Source organism: Cupressus sempervirens, chromosome 5 (assembly GCF_028749045.1).
Source record: "Cupressus sempervirens isolate cs-2001-9-10 chromosome 5, ASM2874904v1, whole genome shotgun sequence".
NCBI classification, from domain to species: domain Eukaryota; kingdom Viridiplantae; phylum Streptophyta; class Pinopsida; order Cupressales; family Cupressaceae; genus Cupressus; species Cupressus sempervirens.
Window position 1 is genome coordinate 356,699,345 of NC_143122.1, and position 17,434 is coordinate 356,716,778.

Below are 17,434 nucleotides of genomic sequence, written 5' to 3' on the forward strand. Positions count from 1 at the left end.
TTTAAACTCAAGTTGTAAAACCAAAACATGTGTCTACATTGTGTATTCTTTATGCTATTGTTTTGGGTTTTGGGTTGACTAGTGTTGACCAGTATAGGATGTCTACCAGAGGCTTGGGGGTTAAGTGATTGTGGTGACATGATGATGTTTTAATCTCGGTCTTTTTAAACCCAACCATGGTTATGTGATGGAATGCTCTATGTATTGGTTGTGATTACTGATTGTTATAGTTGAGATTCTTATGTATGAGACACTTGACTTAACCATTATTTTTGCTCATCGATCAGTTATCCTTGGTTATTTTTCTAGTCGCCATGATGAGACTATTATGTGGATTTATTTTGATGATGTCATGATGTGACATGTTTGACTCAACCATTTTTGGAGTCTTCGATCAATTTGATTGAGATATATATATATATTTTTGTTATTGAGAACCATTGGATATTTGATTATCAGTGATACTTCAGTTGCCAATAGAGAGCTCTTGTGTTCATGATTTTCTATGGATGTTGCTCATGGAGATTTGATGCTTTTATGCATATTTGATGATTTTGTTATGAATTATCTTTTGTGATTTTGAGATTTATGAGTCCATCATCATTAGGGTAGGATATCTGCATGTAGTGATAGGAAGTGGCTTGCAATGGGGGTCGGGGCCCTAAGAGGCTACCAGGGTAACTCATTGTAAGTTGGATTAATAAGTGATAACATTCACACCTAATACTAATAGAATGAACCTAAAAAGATAAGTGTTTTGTTCTCACCCATGCCTTGAGTGCTTGTATAGGCTAGGATGGGAGTAGTGAGATGCATGGTTGCGACCTTGCATTCTGTAGTATGCCTCGTCAGTATGAGAGGATACTAGTGGCCACATGAAATCAGTATGGACCTATAGAGTTTAGCTAATTTCCAGGGTAAGATGTACGTGATAATTGCGATGACACTTTCCTGCTTGCATAGTAGGTTCCTGCATGTCATTGTGTGCCTCTGGGAATTAGATGTCAAATTTTGTGTTTGGAACCTTTGAGTTAGTATACTTTTAGGATTCTTGGACTTATGTAGATTTGTACTATGTGATTTTGATAGCCTGTTTGGGACTTGAGATTATCTCCTTAGCACAGTGGGAGTGGACCACTTAGGTACCACGTGGTCGGGTGGTAGTGTATTTTCCACTCTTATCATTTTGAGATTCATTGAGACATCGTGGCTGATGCATCCTTCATGATGGTGGATATGAATCCTTTTCCAACATCGTGGCTAATGCGTCTTTCATGATGGTGGATATGTATCCTTTTCCATTGATGATTAGCATATGTTAGATGATGATATCTTATGCTTTTATTTGCATGTTAGATTACTTTCTACATATGATGTTGTATTTATTAGGACTGACATTCCTACTATGTAATATTGATGATCTCTTCAATGATTTGGAATGTTACGCACAGAGGGATGGCTAGGATCCATGATGGTCTAATGATGCTATTGACGGATGGGAGGAACCGTGCACTTAGTTTATTATGTTTGATCTTTATGATGGATATATATGTTCTCTATCATGTGTATCATGTGACTATCTCTACTTTGATGTATCATGGATTAGAATAGGATGATGTACCTTATTCTATGTATGTGTATTTTTGAGCTTGTCATACCCTGTGACATGTATAGTGGATGATTAAGTACTTGAAATGTAATGTATAAACATTGGACTTATCATTATCATTTCATGTGGATGTTGTATTAGATGGATTTAGGTATGTAATTCAACATTAAGGGATCTTAAAGAATGTAATCTGTTATTTATGATATGTTTACTTTCAGATGGACATTGCTATTGCTTCCATTATTGTGCATAAGTTATATGTGGTATTTACTTCTATGAAAAAAAAAATGCTATTAAACTAAATGAAATTCTAGGTTAATTCTTTGGATCCCTTGGCGGGGCATTACACATCCAATATGGATTTATGTCCTTCTATCAGTCATGAAACACCATAAAAATGTCCTATGTACATGGTTGCATGTGATAAAAATCTAAATGTAAAACTCATATCTGAAATTGATTTTCTCTTAGAAAGGTTTGATTTTCACTTCCTAGTTGGATTGTTCTTGATATTTTGATTTCTAAATAGGACCTAGACTTGTGCTATCAAATTTTTGGATTTGATTTGATGTAAAAAAATTATACACAATCAAATCTAGAGATTTAATAGCACATTAGCATGGATTGTGGAAATCTAATAGATCTCAGGACCTAGACTTGTTTATGATGTTTTCTTCAAGCATTTAATGTCTCCAAGTGTGTAATATATCTACTGTTTAGATTCAATTCCCTCTTAGCAACCTTGATTTGTCTAAAATGGCTTGATGGTTATTTGAACTTACTCTGATCTATTGTGTAATATCCTTCAAACTACAATTTTGGGATATATCTCTTTATGTACTGCATTACTATGACAAAGTTTGTAGTTCCAGTGAGATTCCTATGTGTAGGCCAATTAGATGGATGGATGATTGTTTTGTAAGCGTCATCTTTTCATATTGAATAATTTTTTTTTTCCTTTAACTCTTGCAATAGTAATCTTAAATGATCAAAAAATGTAGCACTATAAGCTAATTGTTTTGCAAATGGACATATTTTTATATTGTACAACAAGTGTTTTTATGTTTACTCTTATAGAAGTAATTTTAAATAGACCATAGATTCATTCAATGTAGCACTAGAAACTAACATATGATAAGTAGGAGCTTCCACAACAAGTCAAATTGTGATATTGCTATCAGGATTCAACTGTGTAATTTGTGGGTTAAACTCATTCAAATGTGTAGTTTTTTGTTCAAACTCATTGACTCATGTTCCTTGAGTAGCATTTCACAAGAACCCATCTCTCATGAGAATGAACATAACACTTAGTGCTCATCGCATCTAGGGGATGCTCATAGGGGTGAAGGATTGGGCTTTCCTAGGATGTCACCCAACCCAATTCAACTCCAACTCAAGCATGCTTGACCATGGAGTTTTCTCCAACATTGAGCTCCCCTTAGCATGCTATCCCATTTGTAGAACTGTCAGCAAGAACATTTGCCTAAGGTTTTGCAAATGGGTTAGTAAGCTAAGTTTGATTTACATTGTAGGAACACTTGAGTTGAAGTCTTATTGTTATGTGTGACCTCTTGTGAAGGCCCAATACTTGACCCCTATGAGCATCACTAACATGTAATTAGTGCTAAGTGTTATATTCATTGTCATGAGAGATGGGTCCTTGTTAGCCACTCAATGAGCTTCACCCAACACCTGCATAGTTGAATACTAATAGCAATATCACAAACTAACATATTATCTAAATTATAGTTTGATAGTTTTGAATCAGCATGTATCCAGTAGCCCTAACTAGGACTCTTAGACAGTACTTGTAAAAGAGAATATAGAAAAGTGGTGGTTTTAAGTTTGTTATTGGGTCTACTTGTAGTTTTGAGTCCTTTGTAAAAACTTGCAAGTCCTTGACTTGGATTCGCTAGGGACTCTCCTTGCGAATCTACCATGAAAGGTCTTAACTATTTCACACATGGATGCATCCCCACCCCTGTAACCCTCACCCTAATTCTTGGAGGTGTTTCAGATGAGATGTCTTGTACCCATCCTTAGAGAAATTTGTCTGGTTCCTCGTGTTGATTCAACATATTTGAATTTGGAATACCAACCAGAATCTTGTATAGCAACAAATGTTGGATGTAACAAGCTAAGAAAAGAGAATTCCTAATGAAGATATACACAGCTTGGTAGTAGTTGTCCAAATGATATTCAAATAATTGTACCACTCATATTTCATTGATGATCGATGAAATAATTATACCACTTGTATTTCATTGATGATTGATGTAAATAGTGGAGACAAAAATGTGATCAATAGCCTCAATCTAGCCACTAGTTTGCAAAATAAATTAAAACTCTGTCAAGTTGCACATGTCACAATTTGAAAGATGGTAATGGCAGCCTAAAATTGCTCCTAACATGATTGAATAATTAATTTCTTCCCTATGGAGTGTCAAATATCTTGGTGAACATCATATATAGGTCATCATTTGTAAAATGGATGCACCACTGTAAAGATGCAGTTACTTTGGTGCTAACCATTGAGAAGGTCAAAAATGAAATACATGGAAATGGTGCCCTATGGTTAATTAGGTATTGGAAATGGCTAATACAATCCAAGATTTTGATTGGAAAGCTTAGACTACTACAAATTATTAAGGGATGTAATTCTCAGCTTTTATCATTGTAGAGCACCTTGAATATCTCTGTACACATCATATATATTGCATCATATGTGGAATGGACACACTACCATATAGATGTAGCTATGTTGGTGCTAAGCATTGAGAAGGAAATTATTGCAATCCAAGGAAATGGTGTCAAGTGTTCGCGATAAGGTATTAGTGATGGCTGATACAATCCAATCTTTGTACTAGAAAGCTTAGATTTACCACAAAAAAGAGTATTGAGAGAAGTAATTCTCAGCATTTTTCCATAGAGAAAACCAATTAAAGTAGCCTCAAATGTGTCAAGGTCTTTGAACACATAAAAAAAAAAAAATAAACACCACTGTAGCACAAATAAGCTTCTTTGAGAAGAATTTGATGCAGTAGCTAATAGGAATGCATAGTAGGGTAAACTTGTATGGTGACATTTCTAACAAAGTGTAGTGGGAATGATGTCTAAAATATTAGCAGGTTGCTGCAAGATATCAATTTGTGTACCAAATTGGTGTTTGTGGAATAGATCATGTTCCACTCATTACTATTTGTGTAGTGAAGATTGAGAATATTCACCACTTTATTAATGCTTCCCTTCTTATATTTGACCACCAAATGAAACTGTTGGATGTGTGATGCCTACATAAAATGTCAATGTACTCAATTATTAGATTGAGGATTCAAAACTATAAGATTATGTGCTCCTGTTATGCTTGTTTCCAAATATTTTACTGAATGTATGATGCCCAAATCAAATGCCAATATTCCTAAATTTTATGGCAAGAGTTCACAAAATGAAATAATGGGTAATCAACATGCAGAATGATTTGTTTTTTAAAAGTTGATCAATATTGCCATTGCTTGAGTAATTGGACTAGGACATAAGTGTTTTTTTTGTAGGTGCTATATATGGGCTTTATTTATGACACAGCCTCTAATGGTAGGCTACATGATATCCTCATGCTCATGTAGCTTAAGAGAGAGCAAGTATAACTATATGTGAAGAGCCTTCTAAAACTTATGACTTATGACTTGAAGAGATCAAACTTGTTCTTGAAAATTATCATCTAGACATCGTTGGGTTCCATGCAAACTTGACTATATACAAAAAGAAGTTGATAGCATCAAAAGATCAGGAAAAGTAACTAATTGCAAGAGATGGATACCAGCATTTTATAGTGATTTTATTTGTATAATAAGGGTTGAACATAAATTTTTTAAATACATGCATTGGGATTTTGTTGTGAGTGTGACAAATTATGACTATTTGCTTCTCATTATACTCCTTTATTAGCACTACTAGAGCAAAATTTTCACAAGCCAAAGTGTAGGGCTGGATATTTTAGATGTCTCTTGACCATCTTGGGGATGGCTAGGCGCCCCATAAAGAAAGTAGTTTTTCATAATGTTATAATGGTTAAAAACAATTTAAAAAGACTATAAAATATTTCATGACAGCATTAGAAAAGACAATACAATAGGACAGCAGTATAACAACACCCACTATTAGGATGGCATTATTACAACAATTATATTGATCATGACAATAGTGACAGTAATTTCCATTTTATAATAGAAAATAAATTAATCACAACAATGACATAAATATATCTGATTCAAATTCATCCTTGATGATATAATAATTAACTCTACTGGCAATAATTTGAATTTTTTGTTCATTGTTTGAAGTTGCAAACTTCATGTTCTTGATATGGTACTACAGGTGTATTTGTCATAGCTTGGTATAGTATGGTACACATATTCTAGCTTCATTTTAATGATTTCATGTTATATTGTTGTTCATTGACTCAAAAATTTGATTCTCTCACACATGCACATGCACATTACTATTTCACAAAATATTGACCTGTCCATGCCTGGTACAACCACTGGACCTATAGAAGACACAAGAGGTTGTTAAACCAGGTTGCAAATCTAGTGAAGGATGTTGGCCCACTACCAACAATTCATTTCCCATTTTTACTCTCCTGGGCCTACAAGACTTTGTACTTGTAACCAAGCTTTGATACTAGTTGATAATTGCTAGGTTGTCATGGCACCAAAAGATCAACCTACCAATGTTTTATACAACCACTAGACTTATAGAAGACAAAAGAGTTTGTCAAACCATGCTACAAATCTCGTGAGGGGCACCAACCTATTGCCAACAACATACACATACACATACACATACACATACACGTACACATACACATACACATATAGATACCCACTATCCCCAAAAAGGGCCATCTAATTTCCATCCCTAAGACTATTGTACCCCATCCTTATCCCAAAAATGTCGTGGAACTTAGGTATCAAGATATTATCATTTGATAGGGGATGTGTTCCTTCCTATTTGATTCCTGCCATAATCTTCACCTTAGTGTCATCTATTGTACTAGTAGTTCATGGTGACCAATGGTTGAATGGATGGATTGTGTATCTATATCTTGCTTTTATGCTACTCAATGTGGAGTCTTGTCCTTGGTATCATCTATTTTTCTAGTAGTCCACAATGACCAATGGTCAAGAATAGATGCATCGTGTATCTATAATATATATCTTCCTTCTATGCTAGTCGATGTGAGGGAGAGCATTTTATGTGGCTAAATATATCCCCATTCTTATTCTAGTCATTCCTACCTCCATCCATCTCTGATCTCTCCATCATATAAAATGGTATATAGATTGACTAGCTCTTTGTGGGTTTCTCATTTTAGTTGGATTGTATATTTTGGTTTATGCAAAAATTTTGATGTATATTTTGGTAGACAATGGGCAGGCGAGAGACTAGACTTACAATCTCGCAACACATTACATAGAAATTGGAATTCTAGAGCAAGTGTAAAGGACCAAGTTAGGCAATAATTTCTTTACACTTCATAGTATTTCTATTATTATTTAATTTCACTTCCTAGTCTAAAACTAATACTGCTTATTCCTAGGGAAGTAAATAGATTGTCAGTGGATTGAGATTTCAAGGGAGGGTGAGTCTCTAACTAATATTGCTCAGTCTCAGGGAAGTGAAAATGAAGGGGTTCTCAATGGAAGGCTACATGTTGACAAGGGTAAGACACCTAATGGTAGTGAAGGGATTAATCCTACATAAAATGGTCAAAAACTTAGAGATACTACCATAAAGGCTTTCTTTGGAATCGATAATGTTTTTGGTCCACCAATGTGCAACTACAAGTGCAGAAGGAAATCACAATAGCTCACCACCACTAGAAGATGGGGTTGTTATTCAGTTAAATCAAAATGCATCAAACAAGGATAATAGTGTTCAAACAATAGAAGATGTTGTAATTGAGGATAATATTGATGTTGGTAGGAAGAAAAGAAAAAGGAATGTAAAAATGGGGCAGGAGTGGGAAATGAAAAGGAATTTCTAGGTTGATTGGGTAGCAAAGTATTGGTTTATTGAACCAGTCACAAACAATGATGAACCACCAATAGAATGTAGGTGTAAGATTTGTACTTGGAAAACTAAAAGAGAGAAAAATTTCCAGATAAAGCTCGACACTATAGAAAAACATATTGGTAAGGTTTATGAAAAAAAAATCATAGATGGAAAGGAAGTAGAAGCAGTGAGATGGAAATCAAAGGAAGATTGCCTTCATGTTAAGTATGCCATAGAATATGAAGAGCATTTCAAGAAAATAGTGGTAATTGGTTGTGGTAGTAGTGGCAATCAAATCAAGGATGGGCTTCAACATGTAGCCAATGATGCAAACTTGGAAAAGACCATTCAGATGAGTGTTATTTTTCATATTCTATCTAGAGGGCGTCCTATAAGAGACTTTTCAGAATATAGTAATTTATTATCTTTTTTGAGAGTTCCTCATTATCCTATGTCACATTGGTCAATATATGTTGGATGGGTAAAGGCAAGCTGTCTTTCTGAGGTGGAAAAGAAAAATGTACAAGAGAGAGTAAAAGAATCCAAGTTCATTTCATTATCCTTAGATGAAGTCACTATAGTAGATAACACTACTTTGTCTGTATGCATGTATATACTATAAAAGAACATGTCCGTCAAGCTCATCTACTTTGTGTTCATAAAATGAGGGCCAATTCAACTGCACAAAAAAAATATTTAGAAGTTAAGAAAGCTTTGAATGAAATTGCTAGTATGGATGACTTGACAATTGCCGAGAAATTAGTGTGTGTTAGAGCTGATGGAGCTGCAGTAATGCAAGGGAAAAGGACCAGTCTTTTTGCAAGATTACAAACTAGTATTGCACTTTACATGCTTGGCATACATTGCATGGCCCACCAAATGAATTTTCCATATAAGATGGTAAGTAGTTTTCCTATAGTGTCAAAAGTTGAAGATCTAATCCATGAGCTGCACTCCTACTTTTGTAGAAGTCCTAGATGTTTTGCAAAATTTAAGATTTTCTCCGAGGGAGTAACAACATGAAATAATATTCTCAAGGATGTTGAGACTAGATGGATATCTTTCCATGGACCAGAAGAACGAGTTCTAGCAGAATATTAATCCTTAACCGGAGTTATATATGAGCAATGCCTTACAGTAGACAAAGCTCCTAATTTGTTAAATAAGTTAAGTGACATAGAGAGCCTATTAACTTTAGCTAGTCTTCTCCCCATGCTAGATTTAATGAAAAAACTTGTTAAGAAAGCCCAAGACAAAACTATGTATATTCATGAGTATAGTGATTTACATAAAATGACATGTATGGTTCTGGATTCTTTGTATTCAGATCTCATAGGTCATAACCCAAATTTTTCAAGGTAGGAGATAATTACATATTTGAATCATGTTGAGATTTTTTTATGATTCAATGCGAAAAATGAGCTATGTGTGTTTGTGAAAGGATTTAAAATACCAATGCACCAATCTAAAATAATCAAGAGAGGCAAAGTACTACTAGTTCGAAAGGATGATTTTGATAAGATTGTTAAATCTGTTAGTGAAAATGTTAAGTCTATTTCCTACCAACTTTCAAGTGAGATTCATGAAAGATTCCCTCCAAAAGAAATTCTTGAAGCCATGAGTTGTGTGTTTCCTCAATTTTGGAAACACTTCAGAGATAATCCAAGTGATCCAAAGTTGTTTCATTATAATCTTGACAAATTGATAACACAATTTTCAAAGAATACAGATTACAATGGATACCTAATACAAGGAATATTAGATTCAAATAATCTTTAAAAAAATGTAAACTTTTTGCATTATTTATGAAATGCTAGATGGAAAACTTTGAGAATCCATTTGATCCTAGTGCAATAACAAGGCTCTGGAAAAGGATAAGTCAGAGTGAAGTATTGTGTACTTCAATATTAGAATATTTCAAACTTGCTGATTTATGTCAAACAATGATATTAGGGTTAGTGGAAGATGAGAAAGTTTTTAGTGCATTGGGGTTTTTGAAGTCAAAGGTCAGAAACAAACTAGACAAAAATTTGGAAACTTGCTTGAGGTTGTTTGTAACTCAATACAATGTTAGAGATTTTCCTTATGATAGGTCATTGGCGATTTGGAATTCCACGCGTGAAAGACGAGGACTTTGCAACACTTGAAAAGATGGTGGTGCTACTGTTGATTCTGACATAAATGATGAATTTAGGTCTCAGAGTCAGAATGAAGATGAAGATTTTATGGATTTTGAGTACTCGACTCAGAATGAAGGGAACCTATTAATACTAGTCAGTTTCAGGATCTGAAGTCCATATGGGATATAGAAGCATCACATTTGAGACTAAGTCAATGAAGTGATTTGGCATTCAATTCTAAGGTATTTATATCTGTACTCTACTTCAGTTCTTCCATATTCATCCATATTACAATTACAATTTACAAAAATAACATAATTATGTCACAAATTTGAAATTCTTAATGAGTGAATGCTTTTACAAAGATGGAAAATAATTTGCAAACTCTGTCCAAAGTGGTGTTTTTTTTTTGGGTAGAATATGTAGACACAGCTACAGTTATTACAGCAACAACATCAACAACAAGGGCCTTTACTTCAAAATTCTCAAAGCCCTTCTCTTCTTCTGAAGCTATTCAATTTTCAAATATGTCCATAAATCTACTTACATAATTACCAATTTAGATGCATTTTTAAAAGGTTTTGTGCATCCAATGATGTTCCATTTCTCCATTTTTTAACCTATTAACAAATCTATTCAAATTCCAAAAATAACCATAAATCTAGTTAGTTGTTATGGGAATCAACAACTAAGAGGCATTATTAAAGACTTAAGTTTAAGGTTCTTGTACTTTGTAGGAGATTTCTATGGAAAATTGATTCTCTATTTTGGTGTCATCGTACATTCATTTTCTTAGGCGTTGATATAAAACAACATTGAAAAAAGAAGATAAGTAGCTTTTGATTTTGGGCACTTCCTCCTTTATTTCCTTTGTTAACAATGGTTGATGCCTTGTAGAATATATCATTGTTCTTTTTTTGTTTTATTCATTTATTTTTATTCTTAATTTGTCCCATTCTTCTTTTTTCTTATTCAAGCTCTATCTTTCCTTTATACCAAATGTTGACTATTTAATAAGATTAAATTGCCTGCTATTTGCAAGATCAATGTCTACTCGAGTTTAACTACTCCTATATCCATCTCTTCCACTAAATATAATTTCTTTTTCATTTGAATTTCTTTATAATATCTTTTAATATCATTATAAATAAATATCTATTTGTTTAAATTGATTCAAATGTTGGTTAGCCTGACTACATTCATAAAGATGTTTTCTTTAATCATTCACTCTAATGACAATATTTCAGCAAGAAGATGAACAGTTGCTCTCTTCCAAAGTTGGTGTTTAAAAATTAAATTTCCAAGATTAAATATCCTTCTCAATTCTCTACTTTATAAACCTTTTTCAAGAATAATAAAATACAATGGGGGATTCAGTAGAGTTCAAATAGAAAACTTAGACAACTAATTTTGTGACCATCATAATATCATGCTATCAGTATCCAAGATTCAAATGTGATTATTATAATTTTAGAACATCTTCCAAAGCTTGAAGCAGACCAAGGAAGAGGAAGACATAATATTGTGTAATATGCAATTTATGAATTATGCCAAATCATGATGTTCAAAGCCAATGATCATAAATTCATTATAGTTGTCACCTAACTATTATATTAGAGTTCCACACAAGGATGCAATGTCAACAAACATTTTTGTACTTATTGGATATACGTTCTCATTGAATTTTGCAAAGAATGCCTTTCTTATGAAATTTAAGCAATTTTTAAGTTGTCAAGTAACATTTTTTGTGCTTGCTGAGTCCAATTTTTCAAACCATGGTGGAGATAACAATGTGGGATCAAACTTTGGGTTTTCTCGAAAAAATATATTTCAACTACTTTGTCAATAGTTTTTCACTAGAATCACTATAAAAGGTGATTCAATGAAGATACTATTGTGATTTATCACAGCTGAGATATCATGTTTGGTCCTTATGTATCATGAAAAATGAGAGCATTCTGAACACAAGCAAGCATAAACAAACCTAAAATCGTCAGAAGATGAGTCTTTTCTTCTTCACTTTAAAGGGAGTCTCTTGTGATGCATAAAGTAGGTTAAGAAATTGCAAAGAAAGGGCTTGACTCTTTGGAGAGTTCAAGATAGTTGAAGAACTTCGAAGACCAAAGCAGGTTAGGAAAGCCAAGTTTGTGTGAGTTTCTAGATCGAGGTTAGCATTTTAAATTCATGGAGTGTTTTTAACTTTCTAGCATTAAATAGGCAAGGATTTCTATGTGCAAAACAACCTTGGTTTGCTTGTGTAGATTCTGAGTCAACTTTATGGTTGATAGATTTTCATTTGGCTCTCAACCATGCCATCATATTGATTCACAATTAAATATTTTGTTTTAGTGCAAATCATATCTTACATTCCATTGGTTGTAATGCAAAAGGGAATGTGGCATCAATTTTTACATCTCTTCTAAGAATATGTCAAAATTACCTTTTACTTGCCATCAGCCTCCTCTGTTCTGACATATAAGATTGTAAATATAAGAGATAACATTTTGTTCCCAGTAGATCACAACAATGGTGATTTCTCCCAACCTTACTGTGTTGATGGTGGCTTTCATACAACAAGGCATATGAGTTCTCACCCACTGTAGGATAGTTATTTTTTTAATAACTTTGAACATTCCAATCAGTGCAAAAATTCATTTACCACACTAGACAGCCAATCTCCTTGCAATATAACTAGTAACTACTTCCAACAGATAGGCCACGACATAACGATGTGACCATATTCTTCTACATAGGAGTTAGAAACTAATATAGACCATGCTTCTTGTCGTGGGAACACAAACTAGTTTCCTAACAATTCACAAGAGCAATTTCACCATGTAGGTGATATGCAAGGTAATCTGTAGGGCCCATCTAATCTGTAGGACACCAACGTGGAGACTTTTTCTCAACTTGCAAGCAATACACAGGGTCTAAGTAATCCACATGTTGCAAATATCAATCCACGGATGTAGGAAATAGAAGTTAATATGCAGGATCCAATGGAAGCCACATGCCAAGCCCATCCACAGGTTGCAAAAGTTAATCATTTGACTTTCACTCTGTGGCACTTATTCACACAAGGTGGAGTACTAATCAATATGATGGGATTGGAACTCAAAGGCTTCAAATAGAATTCTTGGATAGAGAATCTAAATCCTTCATAGATGGCTATCTTCCTTACAAAGAGTTGACCAATTTTAAAAAAATTCAAAATATCATGGATTTTTCTGAAAATTTCAACATTTGATCTTCAGGATATCCTTAGTTTGTAGTAAGAAACAACAAAAACTTTGGAAAAAAATCACCGCATTTTCGTGAATTTGGAAAAAAAAAAGAGTTTGAATTTATTTAATCTTTAGTGCATTTTATTGGAGATTAGCCTATCCCATTTTATTATAAGTGTAAAATGGACATCTTTAAGTCTTTGGCTCTTATTAGGAAAAAAATTGAATGACCCTTGTTGAACTAACTTGTTAACACATACTTATTGTGATAACATAAATTTGAAAAATTGGGTAAATTCTTTAAATAATATATATTTTTTATTTTGGTAACTTTTAGTACATAATAGTTCTACATTGATAAAGGGTAATATCTTTATCTGGTTTGTAGTTATTATAGGAAAAAGTCAACTAGGTTGACCTAGTCTAGATAATATTGCTAGGTTGACCTATATTGCCTCGAAATTTGTGAGTATGTTGGAGCATTTGATAAGAAGTGGGGATGGAAATCACAACCTAAAAACATGAAATCTAAAAGTGAGTGCACAGGTCCTAGGTGGAAAATGAATTGTGTGATAGGATAAAAATTGAGAAATCATGCATGTCTACGTTAGATCCAACCTTGAGCTTAAACAAGATTGAAGGAGGAGGAGGATCTATGTTTTAATGAAATATGCATTTAAATGCTATATGAGTTCCCACCAATAGATTATTGATTACAAATTTTTAATGTCATTTTTAAGTTTTTTGGAAAGGTAAAAATCTGCAATCTGTCAATTTTGCTAGTTACATAATATCTATTATAAAACTAAAAATAAAATATATTTGATATGGATCCCCAAAAAATTAGTTTCTTACAATTTTTTTATTTTTATATGGAAACAATTATGATTGCTTTAATAGCTTTATGTTAAACTCAAATGTTATATCTAGAAACTTTGATCAATAAAAAAAAATATTTAATCATAATGTTTATCTTCTCCTACTTCTACATATGCGAGAGCTATCGAAAAGCTATTTAAAACTATAAGACAAAAAGAGTTGTTTTCAGGAGTCCTACTTGTTAAGAAGAAAGGAAAAAGATTCCAAAAAGTAGATCGTGAAAGATTCCAATGCATTCTTCTAAGTCTCTAAAATCAAATTGTTTATAATAGTGATTATTATTTTTTGTTCGCCAATGTATATATTTTTTGTGGTTTTAAAATAACACAATTAACCCATATTTTACGCATTGTTTGAGAGATTATGAATGATTCGCCAATGGAGATTTTTTTTTTTTTTTTTGTAAACTATTTTTTTTTGCCACAAAAAATAAAAAATTTTCTTAGGTATTTTACACCTTTCACCAAGTTTTTACATGTTTTCTAAAGGGGGGTTTTCTTATAGTATACCCTACTATCTAGCCAATTTTCTTTGAAATCTATCTACTAGGGAAGATCAAAATGAATTAGGGGGTTTAGAACCAAGAAGCAATCCAAGGTAGGACATTGGCAAGGCCTACATTTGGTAGTCCAAGATTCTAGCTATTTTTCCTTGTCTAATATCCAAAGTATTAATGAGGAATACTTAATTTTTTTCCCAATTTCTAAGCTAACCCAAACAAAAAGTATAGGATGGAAGGAGAGTTTACACTCTTTATCCTCCTTTAGTATAAACTCTCCCATAATCATTGTGTCACCAGAAAACTACCAATGAGAGCACACAATATTTTCCAAAGAAGATTTTAGGTCCTTAAGAAAATAAGATCAGAGAAATAAGGTGTCCCTTCTTTAAATCCCCAATATTCTTAACAAACAAGAAGGAGAACCATTTATGAAAAACCATAGCCAAATAGATTGAGATAAATTGAAAAAGAAAATGTATAAATTGGTCATTGAATCAAAAAGATTTAAGGATTTTTAACATAAATGTTGATTTCACATAGTCATAAGCCTTTGACATAAAAAGTTTTAGGAGAAATCCTTGGGTTTTAGAAAATCCTATTGAGTGGATAAATTGATGGACATTGACAAAAGAATAAATAATTTGACAACATTGTACAAAGTCATTTTTCTTGGGACAAATGAGAGAATAGAAAAAAATGAGAAGGCATGAAGTAAGCACTTTATAGAAAACTTTGTATAGATAGATACACAAACTCATAGGTCTAAAATTATTCATGGTGCTAGCACAACCTTCTTTAGGGATTAAAGCAATGGAATTTGAGTAAATTTTCTTGATAAATTGTCTTGATCTGAAGAATTTCTTGATAGTAGTACAAATATTTGAGCCCACAACATCCTAGAAAACCTAGAAGAACAACATAGGAAAACCTACTCGACCTGGAGACTTTTCTAAGGTTCAAAAGAAAAGAATTCTTTCTTGATTTCCTCAATGGAAAAAATCTTTGAAAAATCCTTATTCTTCTCCTATTTTGAAAAGTTAGGAATAGACCCCGTTAATTTTCCTTAATCTTACAAAGAGATATTATTATCTTTAGAAAGGAGGGAAGAGAAAAACCCAAAAAACTCTTCCAATATCTCTTTGTCTAACATTTTCACCCCAGAGTTAGAATATATTATGTTGGATACAATTGTTCAATTGTGTGTTATCTTTGATGTTACAAAAATGTCATATCAGTTATTAGATAGAGTCTACCAAGCTCAGTTGGTCAGCAAGGTAATTCTCAGTATCTACTAAGCTTAGTTAGTCAGCAAAGAAAATTGGAAAGTCTACTGAGCATTCCTAGAAGTTAGTCTGTGGAAAAAGTTTCTACCAAGCTCACTTAGGCATTGAAGGATTCTGTCGCAGAAGTCATTTTCTACCAAGCTCACAAGGTTAGTGAAGGGAAGATAGTGTTTACCAAATGCACTCAGTCTCCAAAGGATGTTGTAGAATATGCAGTGTTTACCAAGCTTCAGTTGGTTAACACTAGAAATCATTTTTGAAGCAGTGTTTACTGAGTAGGGTCAGCCAACGAAGGATTTTATTATTCTAGGAAATAAATTGTAACTATTTTATTTAATGTTTGTAGCCAACTGATGTAATGATTATTGGTAAATGTAATTTGTAAATGAGTTGACTTAATAATTTGTAAGGTATAAATAAAAGGTCAAGTTGTGAATTCTAAAGTGTGGATGGATGAATGAATGAGCGAGCATGCAAGTGAGTTAATTTTGTGAAGAGAAAAGTGTGAGATAATTTTGAAGAAGGATCAGATATCCTTGGAAAATAGCAAAGATGTATTTTGTTAGAGAGGATCTAGTGAAGTAGAAGAGAGATCTGTAAATAAAAAGTTCAGTTGCATCTCATTGAGGTCACTTCATTGTTACCTTTTCATTATTTTAGTAGTGATTCCTAAATCTATTAATAGAGTTGGTTTAACAATCCTTTTTATAAGTCCTCTAATAAGGTGAACAGTTCTATTGAATTGTTCTTAAGTCCTCTAGCAAGGCCACTCCTACTAGGGTGATTAAATCCTCTAACAAGGTCACACCTAACAGTGTGTTTTGTAACCTTTAACAAGGTTGGCTCCTTATAGGGCTCACTTTAGAAGAGTGAAAATTGGTAGCTAGTTACTTGGTGGTTTTTTCCATATTGGGTTTCCACATTAATTATGGTGTCTCTTGTGTAGATGTCATTTCTTTTATGCATGCATGTTAAATCTTTGTGAATGCTTAAAGATCAATAATAATTTAACATACATCTATCGAGTTACAACATTTTTCTGGCTACCAAGTGATAGTAGTAACTAAGTTTATAAGACATCTAAGGGATCTGTGGATTTGTTTTTGTGGTAACTAATTCACCCCCTAGTTACTCCATATATATTTCCAACAATTGGTATCAGAGCTTTTGGTGCTTACAAAAAGGATTTCAAGGATCTAAGCTAAAGATTAGGATGTCTTACAAGAGGGAAATTCAAAAGCTTAACAAGGATAACTTTTTAGGATGGCAAGGTCTTATGAGACTCCATTTGGCTTCCATTGGAGATATAGGATTGAAATATCTTGATGAAGAATATGTGATTCTTTTTGGTACACTATCTATCAATGAAATTGTTGAGAAGAAGACTCATAACACCATAATGATAGAAATTGCATCTACCCTAAGCTATGAAAACACTGGAAAATATGTTGAAAGAGTCAAAGTAGTCATTAGTGCAATCAAGGCTTCTAGAGGAAACATTGAGGAGGAAATAGTTGTAAGTAAATTTCTTAGAAAATTACTTCCCATTTATGCAATTAGAGTTTTTGTAACTCAAGAAAGAAGATGTGAGGAAAATCATAACATAAATTTAGAGGCCATAATAGGAAGATTGACTGCATTTGAGCTAGATAACTATGACAACTATATTGCAACCTCCAAGAACATTGAATTAGAATTTGAAGCTAAGCTTTCACTCAAAGAAAAGGGCAAGAAGATAAAGGATTCTCAATCAGAAAGTGAGG